Raw genomic sequence first — 13,996 nt, forward strand, 5'->3', positions numbered from 1 at the left:
CTGAAGCTAAGCAGGGTCAGTACCTGTATGGGAGACCATATAGGAAAGGTAGGTAGCTGTTGGAAGTGGTGTTAGAGATGCCAGCAGGGGCGCTAAACCTGTGGTCTGTGTGAGTCCTAATGCCCCAGTAAAGGGCATTAGGACTTACAGTGAAGGGGACCCTATACTGACATTTGGTCATTTCAGATGAGGTGTTAAACGGAGGTCCTGACTCTCTGTGGTCGTTGAAAATCCCATGAAACTTCTGGTAAAGAGTAGGGGTGTAACCCCAGTGTCCTGGTCAGAGTCCCTCAATCCCTTAAAGGGCCATGACACCCCCCACTTTTGGTTAAAGTCTACTTCAGAATTTTTTCAAAAGATACATGATTAATGGGCGTGGAGCTCCGCGAGCATCGGGCAGGAGTGGGCGTAGCCAGCAGGGGAGAACTTAAGCGAACAACTGTTGTTGTCAGTTAGCTCACAAAATGAGACAAACCGTGAGAGGAGACGCATGAGTTTATAGTTCACAAAGTTAAAAGGCAAAGAAATGAACAGTAATTTAATGCCCCGCTACATTTGTTATATGTTCTAGCAGCACACGCAGCTTTGCTGTATGATCGGCCCTGACAAGATCGCGGGGGAAAACATGCAACAAACCCCGTGGATCATGGAAACAAACGCATATGAGGCTTCATGAACTGTCGGTCTGTGTCTCACAGCGCGGGCTTGACTCTGGCAGGTCTGATGAATAATTAAACAGCCGGCTCTTCTCATAGGATAAGAAAACTCCGCTATGAATAATAATGAGAAACCGACGCGTCATCATTGCACTTGCAGTACTGCTCTACGTTGCCGATTTTGATCCCGCCCCAAAAATCATTTTAAACCCGGAAGCTGAAATTAGCTGACAAAAGCTCAAAATTATCCAATTTTTTCCCACAATTAAAGCTGACAGGTGCCAACATTGTCTTAACTGATGCTCAACACACACAAATCTGTTAATATAAAAAAAAAAGTTCTCCAGGGTGTCCTGAACCTTTAACCATCATGGCTTCCAAATCATCCCCATCCACCGAATTGGCTCTATCACCTCCAATTGGCTGCTAGTGTGTGGTGAGCGCACTGGCGGCGTTGTCATGTGGCTGCCGTCGCATCATCCAAGTGGATGCTGCACACTGGTGGTTGTGTGGAGAAACCTCCTCATGATTGTGAAGCGATTTGGGTGTATGGCCATATTTGATAAATGCGCTACATAAATACACACATTACATTACATTTATATATATATATATATATATATATATATATATATATATATATATATATATATATATATATATATATATATTTTTTTTTTTTTTTTTTTTATGCCTGTAAAGCAAGTATTTGCAGAGATTCAGTGTGTTTGTTAACCACAAAACTGTCGTAAAAGTACATGTCTGGTCTGAGCTTCTCCCCCAGAGAATCATCAGTCTATAGTGATTAATGATTGGCTCCTGTACTAGTAGGCGGGGCTTCATTCACAATTTTATCGTTACACTTTTCCGCATTCAAAATGATACACATCTTGTGTATTCTATAGTCTTTGATGATAGTGTGTCGAATGGCTAAAAATGAGGTTGGTGTCGTGATTTAGTTCCTTTTTAGTTCCTGATTATGTTTAATTTGAATGTTTAGAAACAAACCCTAATTAATTTCATTGGTGATACCTGATATGTGATGTAATCGTAAGCTTAGCAAACAATTTTGGAGAATTTAATGTTTCCCCATTCAGACATAATGCCAGAGAGGTGTTTCAAAGATGGCCGTCGTGTGAAATGACTTGACTTAAAGGCAATCCAGCTCTCCATATACAGTAAGCCCCGCCCTACCCATGACTGATTAATTTAAAAGAATGTAAATCTGTGCAGAGTACAGGGCAAACACACACACAGAGAAGTAAACCGAAATACATTTTGACACACTCCATTAAATCAGACGTCCCATTGTGAGTGTGTGCACAGGTCTGTGTGTGTGCTGGTGTTTTATTAATGAGACATGAAATCCATGCAGGGAAGCAGAGGAGGGCAATCCTAGCTTTGATTGGCCGCGAGTCGAGACGGAGCAGGAAATGAAGAGACTTAAACGATCATCGAGAGAAATGAGAGACGTCTCTATAATGAAAATCAGAAAGCACAGCCTTATCTGTCTCATGGAATCAAGTTAAAAACGCATATAACTTCTTTTTTTATTTGAGTTTGTATATAAAAGTGAATGAGGATGAACAATTAAGCTCTGCAAACGATAGAAAAAAAGCACCATAGATGTACAACTCCTAACTCTGAAGAAAATGGGACGTAATGCATTAAAATCTTAATTTAAAAAACTTAAGTTAATTTACCAAACAACACAGAAAAGTTTCTCGATGTTTTTAGTTTTTAAATAAGTGAAGCTTCACAAACTAATTTTGAGAGGAGGACGTGATATGATTGAGCACGGCTGGCTTCTCGTCTGAAATCAGTAATAACCCAATCAGAGTGATCCAAGCTTACTAAAAAAAACGATCGTTTTGTCCCTACTGCTCTAACTTCGTTTTGGAAGAATCCCCCTTCCACCTCATCTCCTCCTTTTCCTCCCTTTTCTAAGGGGGAGCTCTCGAGATCTACCTGATCTCAGATCCCCTTATGCTTATTGACCGGACAGAAGCCTTGAGCTCAAGTATCTCAGGGCTCAGGGTTCTCTCCCGGGGACAGCATGCCAAACCAGCTATAAATGCTAAGCATATCTAAGTGGAAACTCTTAAAATTATATTCTGTAAATATATTGTTTTTTAAATATTTCACAAATGATGTTTAAAAGAGCAAATAAATGTTCACAGTGTGTCTGATAATATTTTTTCTGTTGGAGAAAGTCTTATTTGTTTTATTTCGGCTAAAATAAAAGCAGTTTTAAATTTTTTAAAAAACATTTTAAGGTCAATATTTTTAGCCCCTTTAGGCAATATATTTTTTCGATAGTCTACAGAACAAACCATCGTTATACAATAACTTGCCTAATTACCCTAACCTGCCTAGTTAACCTGATTAACCTAGTTAAGCCTTTAAATGTCTCTTTAAGCTGAATATAAGTGTCTTGAAAAATATCTAGTCAAATATTATTTACTGTCATCATGGCAAAGAGAAAATAAATCAGTTATTAGAAATGAGTTATTAAAACTACTGTTTAGAAATGTGTTGAAAAATTTACAAATAAATAAATTATATATATATATATATATATATATATATATATATATATATATATATATATATATATATATTCTGGGAGCTAGGGAAAAAATGTAAAATAATGGCTGTTAAATTACAGAAATTTATCTTAAAATAACAAACATGAAATTACAGAAATTTCCTTAAAATTGAATTTTTGGTAAATTTCTGTAATTCAACCTCTGCTATTTTACAGTAAATGTCTGTAATTCAACCTCTGCTATTTTACAGTAAATTTCTGTAATTCAACCTCTGCTATTTTACAGTAAATTTCTGTAATTTAACGGCCGTTTTTTTTTACAGAGTTTTTTTTTTTTTTTGGCACCCCAGCTGCCGGAAATAATCCCCAAAATTACCTTAATAATAAAAGGTTATATTGTGTACATTCTGGCCAAATCTAACTCAGAATCTTATAATTATTAATTAATATTTGTATATATTGTTTCATATATGTATGATGTATAGTTTTTTTTTTTTACCCAATTTAAGATGTTTGACAATGTTAGGATAAACATGTTGCATTTTGGCCTGGTTTTTGACTTATTTATGAACTATTTATGGATGTAAAGTTAAATAAAAAATATGCTGGATTTGAAAATATGGTGTTCCTGGCCTTCACTGAGCTCAAGTAATAGTTTCATGTACAAGAATTGTGAATGAAATTGACTGTTGATGTCTTAAATAATAACGTCAAATAACCAACATTTTTCAAAATGGATATATCTCGTTTTGCAAAAAAACTCTTTATATCTATCTATCTATCTATCTATCTATCTATCTATCTATCTATCTATCTATCTATCTATCTATCTATCTATCTATCTATCTATCTATCTATCTATCTATATACACATTTATACACACACACACACACACACACACACACACACACACACACACACACACACACACACACACACATTAATATATATATATATATATATATATATATATATATAACAATCAAAGAAAAAAATCTATCTATCTATCTATCTATCTATCTATCTATCTATCGATCTATCTATCTATCTATCTATCTATCTATCTATCTATCTATCTATCTATCTATCTATCTATCTATCTATCTATATATATATATAGATATATATATATACACATACACACATATACATATATATATATATATATATATATATACATATATATATATATATATTTATATATATATATATATATATATATATATATATATATATATATATACATACACATTTATATACACACACACACACACACACACACACACACACACACACACACATTAATATATATATATATATATATATATATATATATATATATATATATATATATATATAACAATCAAAGAAAAAAATCTAAACGTAACCACTGTATACAAGTGTCCACTTACAAAAAATCTGTTCACGGCTCTGCCACAGCACGCTCGCTCGCCAGGTAACCTGACTCTGTGCTGGAGTCTGGCGTCCCTCGCCTCGTAGTGGCACTCTGGGTTCAATACGTCACATTTTGGTGTCAGAAGTGGGATCAAGGGCAGAAAGAAAACTTGTTATCTGTGACTATGCAACACGTTACCTTTAAAAAGCTACCTTATATGCCTGCAAAACACTTGTTTCATAACACACCATCAAACTGAATTTTCAGGTGTATTTCAGTCAGTTTTGGTCCTCATTCAGCCATGATATTTATGCGAGTACATGAATTTTCCTTTTTAATAATGCAGGGACAGACGAGAGCAGCAGGGCTCTTGTAAATGTCACAGGGAATGAATGAATGAAGGCCAATCAGAAGAACAATCTGCTCCAGCCTGAGAGATGAACAACACTTCGGTCCATCCGCTTGGCATTTACAGCGGACACACAGGCCACATAAACACAGCTTAACGAGCATTTGTTACTCTGTTTATATGAGAGTTCATGAATGTGTGTCTGATTCACTGGGATTTTGCTGACAATATCAAAATCAAGCAATGTCGTAAACATCGCAATGGTCATAATGCGCTTTTATTTGCCCAATTAACTGTTTTGTAGCAAAAACAGTAAATGAGTGTGAAGTGAATCAGTTATATTTGGCTAAACTTTAATGTAGAAATCACGCTATTAACAAACCATTAACTAAGACTTTTAGCTCAATAAACAACTTATTAGCTGCTTCTTAATAATTAGTTTGGTAATTTATGTAATGTGTAAGATTATGGACATAAAATAAGATCATAATTCAAGTGCTATCAAGTGCGAATAAACAGTTAAAATCTTAATTACAAGAATGTAATAAGCCATGAGTAAACTAAAAGTTAAACTTAAGTGCTACCAATTTTTTGTGCATTATTTGTCATGATAGTTGATGCAAGACGGGTTGGTCTGAGTATTTCAGAAACTCTTGATCTACTAGGATTTTCATGCACAACCATCTCTAGGGTTTACAGAGAATGGTCAGAAACAAATATCCAGTGAGCGGCAGTTCTGTGGGCAGAAAGGCAACAGTAACTCAAATAAGCACTCGTTACAACCGAGGAATGCAGAAGAGCATCTCTGAATGCACAACACATCAAACATTGAGGAAGATGGGCTACAGCAGCAGAAGACCACACTGGGTGCCACTCCTGTCAGCTAAGAGCAGGAAACTGAAGCTACATTTCACACAGGCTCACCAAAACTGGATAATATGAAATTGGAAAAACATTGCCTGGACTAATGAGGCTTGATTTCTGCTGCAACATCCGGATGGTCGGGTCAGAATTTGGCGTCAACAACATGAAAGCATAGATCCATCCTGGGTTGTATCAATGGTTCAGGCTGGTGGTGGTGGTGTAATGCTGTGGGGGATTTTGTCTTTGCACACTTTGGGCCCATTAGTACCAATTGAGCATCATGTCAACACCACAGCCTACCTGAGTATTGTTGCTGACCATGTCCATCCCTTTATGACCACAGTGTACTCATCTTCTGATGGCTACTTCCAGCAGGATAACACACCATGTCATAAAGCACAAATCATCTCAGACTGGTTTCTTAAACATGACAATGAGTTCACTGTACTCAAATGGCCTCCAGAGTCACCAGAACTCAATCCAATAGAGCACCTTTGAGATGTGGTGGAACAGGAGATTCAAATCATGGATGTGCAGCCGACAAATCTGCAGCAACTGCGTGATGCTATCATGTCAATACGGAGCAAAATCTCTACGCCACAAAGGATTAAGGCAGTTCTGAAGGCAAAAGGGGGTCCAACCCAGTAAAAGTCAGGTGTACCTAATAAAGTGGCCGGTGAGTGTATACTTGTACACATCAGAATAAGCATTCACTTTATTTTTAAATATATTTGTTTCAACAAGTGACAATTATTTATTATTTCGTATTTTAAGTATTATGAATAATTATGACCTTTAAATTTTAAGTAGACATTTAATTAGCATTTTTATATTATTTGATTGGTTTTATTATTTTATTGTTTATTTATTTTTATTTGAGTCCAAAGTGTGAGATCCTGTATGATCATCTGACACAAAAAACTAGAGTAATGATGCTGAAAACTCAGCTTTGCATCACAGGAATAAACTGCATTATGATATACTGTATACGGGCGAGGCAGTGGCGCAGTAGGTAGTGCTCTCGCCTTACTGCAAGAAGGTCGCTGGTTCGAACCTCGGCACAGTTGGCGTTTCTGTGTGGAGTTTGCATGTTCTCCCTGCCTTCGCGTGGGTTTCCTTCCGGGTGCTCCGGGTTTCCCCCACAGTCCAAAGACATGCGGTACAGGTGAATTGGGTAGGCTAAATTGTCCGTAGTGTATGAGTGTGTGTGAATGTGTGTGTGGATGTTTCCCACAGATGGGTTGTGCCTGGAAGGGCATTCGCTGGAAACTTGCTGGATAAGTTGGCGGTTCATTCTGCTGTGGCGACCCCGGATTAATTAAGGGACTAAGCCGACAAGAAAATAAATGAATGAATGATATATACGAATAGAAGATCGTTATAAGAGGAATAATAATAAATAATTTATATTTTTACACCAAACAAACACAAAAACTTCTTTCAAGAACATTAAAAAAACATTTCAATGGCACTGTAGAAATATCAACAAAAAATATACAAAGAAAAAAAATCAGAAATCCTATGTGTGTGCATGCATGTGTGTGTGTGTGTGTCTGAGACTGTATGAATCTTATCCAAAGGTTAAGAAGTGTGTGTCAGACTTGGGCAGGAAAACTGGCTGCACAAGAAAGGGAATAACCTGCAGTCGGCAGATGGAGGACAGCATGTGTTCTCACACACACACACACACATTCTCTAACACACACTCATTGCACACACATACACTCTCAAACACTCACAAACACACACACATCCTTCAACAAGTCCTGGACGCAACACAGACATACTCTCTCTCACACACACTGACTTCCACCCACACTTGCACACTCACTCACGTACACACAGACATACAAACACACATGCAAGCATACTCATTACACATATACACTCTCTCAAACTCACTCATTGCACAAACAAACTCTCTCACACACTCAATCACTCACAAACTCACCAGCACACACTGATGCGCTCACACAAAAACGCACAGACATATATGTGAACACACTCCTGCTGTAGTGTGTCCATGTCTTCCAGCCTCTGCGGAGTGTTGGAAACAGCACTGATTAGGAGAACAGCATTTCAAGTGAAGCAGAACAAAAAAAAAAGAAGAACAACGAGAACACAAGACGAACAAGAAAAACCCTGAGAATAATCCTGCAGACGCGGAGAGGATCTGAGAGCGAGACGCTGCTGAACATGCAGCTTGTAGAGCCGCACAGAATATGATGAACAATCAAGAACTGTGTGAAAAATGAAATGAACATTAACCCGACAGGTCAGATGCTCCACGCTCAAATAGTCTGAGTGAAATTAGATTTTAAAAAACATTAATTATAGTGTGTTTGTGTGGCTGCGTAATATTAGATAATATCATTTATAATGTCTGAAAATGAGCATTTATAGACTCGCTTTTTCAGGGGGAAAATGATTACAAAATAAACTTATAATAGAGATTTTGTTTTGTCCTGAATGACAAATATTGCCTTAAAGGGACAGTTCACCCAAAAACACACAATTCTATCATCATTTTCTCATTCTCCACTTTTTCTTAACCGGTTTGAGTTTCTAAAAAGTCTAACAAGCACAAACTGTAGGAAATCACAACCGCAGGCATTTAAGAAAAAATGTAAGAAAAAAGTCTTTCTACATGTAAGAAAAAAGTCTTACAGTAGCCAAAACTGCTTGAAAAACTACAGGTTTATCTGTTTTAGGTAAAAATAAATGAATAAATAAATACATAAATAAATAACTAAATAAATAAATAAATAAATAAATAAATAAATAAATAAATAAGCACAAAAATATATAATGATATAAATTATTAAATAAATTAATAAATAAAAAATACATGAATAAGTAAATAAATAACCCATAAATAAATAAATAAATAAATAAATACAAGCATAAATGAAAAACAATTAATTAAATAAATAAATAAATAAATACATAAATACATAAATAAATAAATAATGATATGCTGCCTTAACAAACTAAAAAAGTTTTATCTCTTCTAGGTAAAAATAAATAAATAAATATATACATAATTAAAGAAAACATATAAATAAATAAATAAACAAACACATAAATATATAATGATATAAATAATTAAATAAATAAATACATAAATAATTAAATAATGAAATAAATACATGAATAAGTAAATAGATAAATTCATTAATAAATACATAAATAAATATATAAATAAATACATAAACAAATAATGATATGAATTAATAAATAAATAAATACAAGCATAAATAAAAAATGTAAAAATAACGATATATATATATATATATATATTATTTATATTATAATAAATATATATATATATATATATATATATATATATATATATATATATATATATATATATATATATATATATAGCTAAATAGAGATTCAGTTGCTCTAACCCTGATATCTTGATACTTCACTCTACTTTCATTGATCAGAATAAGAAAATCTGTCACAATTGGGTGAAATCAAATGCTCATTACCATATACACACTACCTGAAAAAAGACTTGTTGTCGATCCCAGTTGTAAGTAAAATAGCAAAAGGTAGATTTTTTCTTAAGAATTATCTAATACCAGAGGAGAGGGCAAATTTTTCAGCAGGATAGCGCTCCTTCTCATACTTTAGCCTCCACATCAAAGTTCCTGAAAGCAAGGGAGGTCAAGATTGGCCAGCCCAGTCACCAGAATAAACATTGTTGAGCATGTCTGGGGTAAGATGAAGGAGGAGGCATTGAAGGTGAATCCAAAGAATCTTGATGATATCTGTGAGTCCTGCAAGGAACGCTTTCTTTGCCATTCCAGATGACTTTAATAAGTTATTGGAGTCATTGCAGAGATGTACAGTTGAAAGCAGACGTTTACATACACTCTAAAAAAAAGGACCATAACCATTTATTTTAAATGTCTGATGGTAAATCATACTAAACGTTTACTTTTTTAGGTCCATTAGGATTACCTAAAGGATTTACATTTGCTAAATGCCAGAATATTGAGAGAATTTATTTATTTATTTATTTATTAATTAATTTCTAGACAGTCAAAAGTTCACACACATTTCCTTGGTATTTTTTTAGCTTTGCTTTTAAACTGTATAACTTTGGTCAAATGTTTTGGGTTTTGTGTTTACCTCAGTTAAAGTTGTTGCACGTCCGCTGGTTCCTGTCTCAAAATGAGCGAGTTTGAGCCACTTGTACATTCAGGAAGCGTTCATAAAAAACAAAACACCAGCAAAGAAGCTCGACACAAAGGAACTTTAACACCTCACTGCCAACTAGTGTTTCGGAAGTGTTAATGCGGACCAACAGAGACAGAAAAGTATAAATGCACAGCCACGCGCATTGCATGCGCCGTGGGTTACGCCGGTCACTTGACGCAGAAGTATAAACCAGGCTTAACCCACTAAAGGTAAAATCTACCCGCATTTGGTGGGTGTTAATGTAAAGCCCTGCATGTATGTATGCAATTACTGCCATATCAGCAACTTATTGCTGCTCCATGGTCAAAATCAATATCAATAAAAAACATTACATGATAAGAACGATACACAAACAAACATATAAACATGAATAAATAAATAATTAAATACAATTCACAAAAACTGTATATTCAAATTTTTAAATTCAACATTTGATAAATAACTTAAAATATATCCTGGTGACAGCTTTTTTAAAACATATATCAGTGTGTTTTCATCATAAAAATCGGGTCTAATGGGACTTATATTATATTCTTATAGTATATTATATACTTATATTCAATTAAAATATGTTTTCAAAGAGCAACACTACACACAAAAAGGTGATAATTGATAATTGATAATTGAGGTGATTAAGTGTGAGAGGTTGGAAAATGTTGAATTAAGCCATTTCATATTTGATTTTGGTGCAAAAGGCTAACCTTGGTAATGAAGGGAAAAACATTATGTAAGGGAATATTTTGACCTACCGTGAGCGCTGATGTTTCAGTGTATGATTTGGAGGCCCATTGTTGCCGGAGAGTAGGAGGAATCCAACCGTCACATCTCTTCTTCAGTCTGAGAACTGTCTCACACTCCTTGTTCTCTCTATTTGTGTGTGTCTGTCTATCTACCAATTCCACAGATCCGCAGAAAGAACAGATGCATCAGGAATCCAGGAGCTCAAAGCAGCATCCCTGATATACCTGCAGAGGAAACAAGAGAGACTGAGATCAGATGTTTGCTCAGGTAATTATGCAAGTAGGCCGTTATCACAAATTGAACCATGTCAAGGCGATAAGGGCCCTGACATGAAGCTTCAGCTATAAAATAAATAAATAAATGCACGGACAAATAAGTGCATGATTAAATGTGGAAACAAATGCATAAACCAATGCATAATTGAATAAAAGCACATGTGCATTAATAAATGCTTTATTGATGCATAAATGCATGAACTGACCTATACACAAACAAAGAAGAAATGCAAACATGAGTGAATAGATGAATAAATAGATTGATGCACAAATAAATGCTGGGTTAAATAAAAACAAATCTAAATGCATAAACGTGCATAAATAAATGCATAAAGCAATGCATAAAACAAAGGAAATAAATGAATGAATGAATGAATGAATGAATTGAAGTTTTAATTATCTTAATATGTTTAAATTGTTCACAATTTATCTGAGAAGCATAAACGTAGCACAGTTATCAAGAAAATGATTGGTTGATATAGATAATACAGTTTACAATTATTACATACAAATACATACAAATTCATGAATGAATGAATGAATGAACAAACTAATGAATGAATGTTGGAATGAATGAATAAATTAACATTAATAAATTAATGAATAAATCCACAAATGAATAAATGCATGAGAGAATGAATGAATGTTGGAATGAATGAATTAACATAAAAAAATTAATGAATGAATGCACAAATGAATAAATGAATGATTGAATAAATACATGAATGAATGAATGAATGAATGTTGTAATGAATCAATGAATGCAAGTATGAATGAATGAATAAATTAATGTTGAAATGAATAAATGCTTACATTAATGGATGGATGAATGAATGGATGAATGAATGAATGAACACATGAATGAATTAATGAATGCACAAATGAATAATTGCATGAATGAATACATGACTGTTGGAATGAATTATTGTTGGAATAAAATAATTATCGAATGAATGTATAAATGCATGAATGAATGAACAATAATGCATTAACGAATGAATGCACAAATGAATGAAGGCATGAGTGAATGCATGCATGAAAGAATGTTGGAATGAATAAATGCATGAATAAATGAATAATTAAATGAATGAATGAAATGCACAAATGAATGAACACATGAATGAATTAATGAATGAATGCACAAATGAATAAATGCATGAATGAATAAATGTTGGAATGAATGAATAAATGCATGACTGAATGAATGAATAAATGAATTCATGAATAAATGCACGAGTGAATGCACGAATGAATGAATGTTGGAATGAATTAATTAATTGATTAATTAATTAATGAATGTTGGAATAAATTAATAAATGCATGATTGCATGAATGAATGAATGAATGAATGAATGAATGAATGAACGAACGAACGAACGAATGAACGAACACCAATGAATTAATGAATGAATGCACAAATGAATGAGTGAATGAATGCTGGAATGAATAAATGAATGTGTGAATGAATGAATGAACATCTTTATCTAAAAGCAAATGAACAGCACATTTTCATTCTTCTCATGAACTGCCCCATTAATGACTCCCTCAAATTGTCTCCTGTTAAACAGTCAATCAGCTTCTCGCCTCATTGCTATGGAGCTCAGACTGCTGCTGTTTCATTTGGGAGAGAATATATTTACCATCTCCACCCCTCCGGCCTTTAATTCAATCCAGCCATCAGAATCAATGATGTCTTTAAAATGCAACCAGCTCTCAGTATCTGAACACAGAGATGACTTCAGTGTGCAGAATAATCTGATCGAATATAAGACGACATACAGGAAGATCCAGAGCAGAGGGAGGAAGATTTAGGAGGAGGAGGAGGAACAGACAGCGCAGATAAAGCACAATTTATACCAGTGGCGTAGATTTAGGGTGGACGGAGGAGACACATCCCCATCAATATCCAACGATCATTGAAATGTTGGCATCAATAATTTAATCCACTTTTTTTTTTTTAAATAGCACTATCAACATCAACCTAGACACGCAGAAAGGGTTCAATTCAGTGGTTCAATTACGTTCTTTATACACCTGGAAAAAAAACACTTGTGCATTTTTAAGCTGTTGCTATGGGGGTCATCAAGCCTAGCAACCAGACTAAATAAGTTAAACATACAAGTCACGTTTTGTCACTTGTTTTCACGTTTTTTTTAAATTTATTATAATTTATTTATTTTTTATCAAACTCCTAAAGTCACAATGAAACTTTATTCATTCATTCATTCATTTTCTTGTCGGCTTAGTCCCTTTATTAATCCGGGGTCGCCACTGCAAAATGAACCGCCAACTTATCCAGCAAGTTTTTACGCAGCAAATGCCCTTCCAGCCACAACCCATCTCTGGGAAACTATGAAACTTCACTTTACAAAATATTTTTTCTGCATTTCAGCACACACACACACAAACAAAGATGTGCACACAAAAGCACAGACACACACACACACACATTTAAGCAAATATAAATTTTGTTTTGTATTGATATATAATCATTTTTGTTTTTTTTTAAATTATTATTATGCATTCATTCATCAGTCCCCTTATTTATCAGGGTTTACCACAGCGGAATGCACCGCCAACTTATCCAGCACGTGTTTTACACAGCAGATTCCCTTCCAGCCGCAACCCATCACTGGGAAACATCCATACACACTCATTCACAAACACACATATACACTACAGCCATTTAAGTTCATCCATTTCACCCAGAGCGCATGTGTTTGGACTGTGGGGGAAACCGGAGCACCGGAGGAAACCCTCATCAACACGGGGAGAACATGCAAACTCCACACAGAAATGCCAGCTGACCCAGCTGGGACTCAAACCAGTGACCTTCTTGCTGTGAGGTGACAGTGCTAACCACTGAGCTACGGTGAACTATACAAAATCCATGACCTTAACTTGAATTCTGCATTACAGATAAAAGCTATATTAATAAATAAATCTGCATCAAT

At 34.6% G+C, this 13,996-nt stretch overlaps 1 protein-coding gene across 4 annotated transcripts in view; it reads right to left on the reverse strand.

Moving 5' to 3' along the window:
• ptprea (protein tyrosine phosphatase receptor type Ea) overlaps positions 1-13,996 on the reverse strand; it is a 197,129-nt gene that overhangs the window by 87,787 nt on the left and 95,346 nt on the right. For all 4 annotated transcript variants that reach the window (XM_073918874.1, XM_003199651.7, XM_021480417.3 and 1 more), the window contains exon 2: positions 10,776-10,991. The gene's annotated coding sequence lies outside the window, so the exon portion shown is untranslated. The remainder of the gene's footprint in view (positions 1-10,775; positions 10,992-13,996) is intronic.

Source organism: Danio rerio, chromosome 12 (genome assembly GCF_049306965.1).
Source record: "Danio rerio strain Tuebingen ecotype United States chromosome 12, GRCz12tu, whole genome shotgun sequence".
NCBI lineage: Eukaryota > Metazoa > Chordata > Actinopteri > Cypriniformes > Danionidae > Danio > Danio rerio.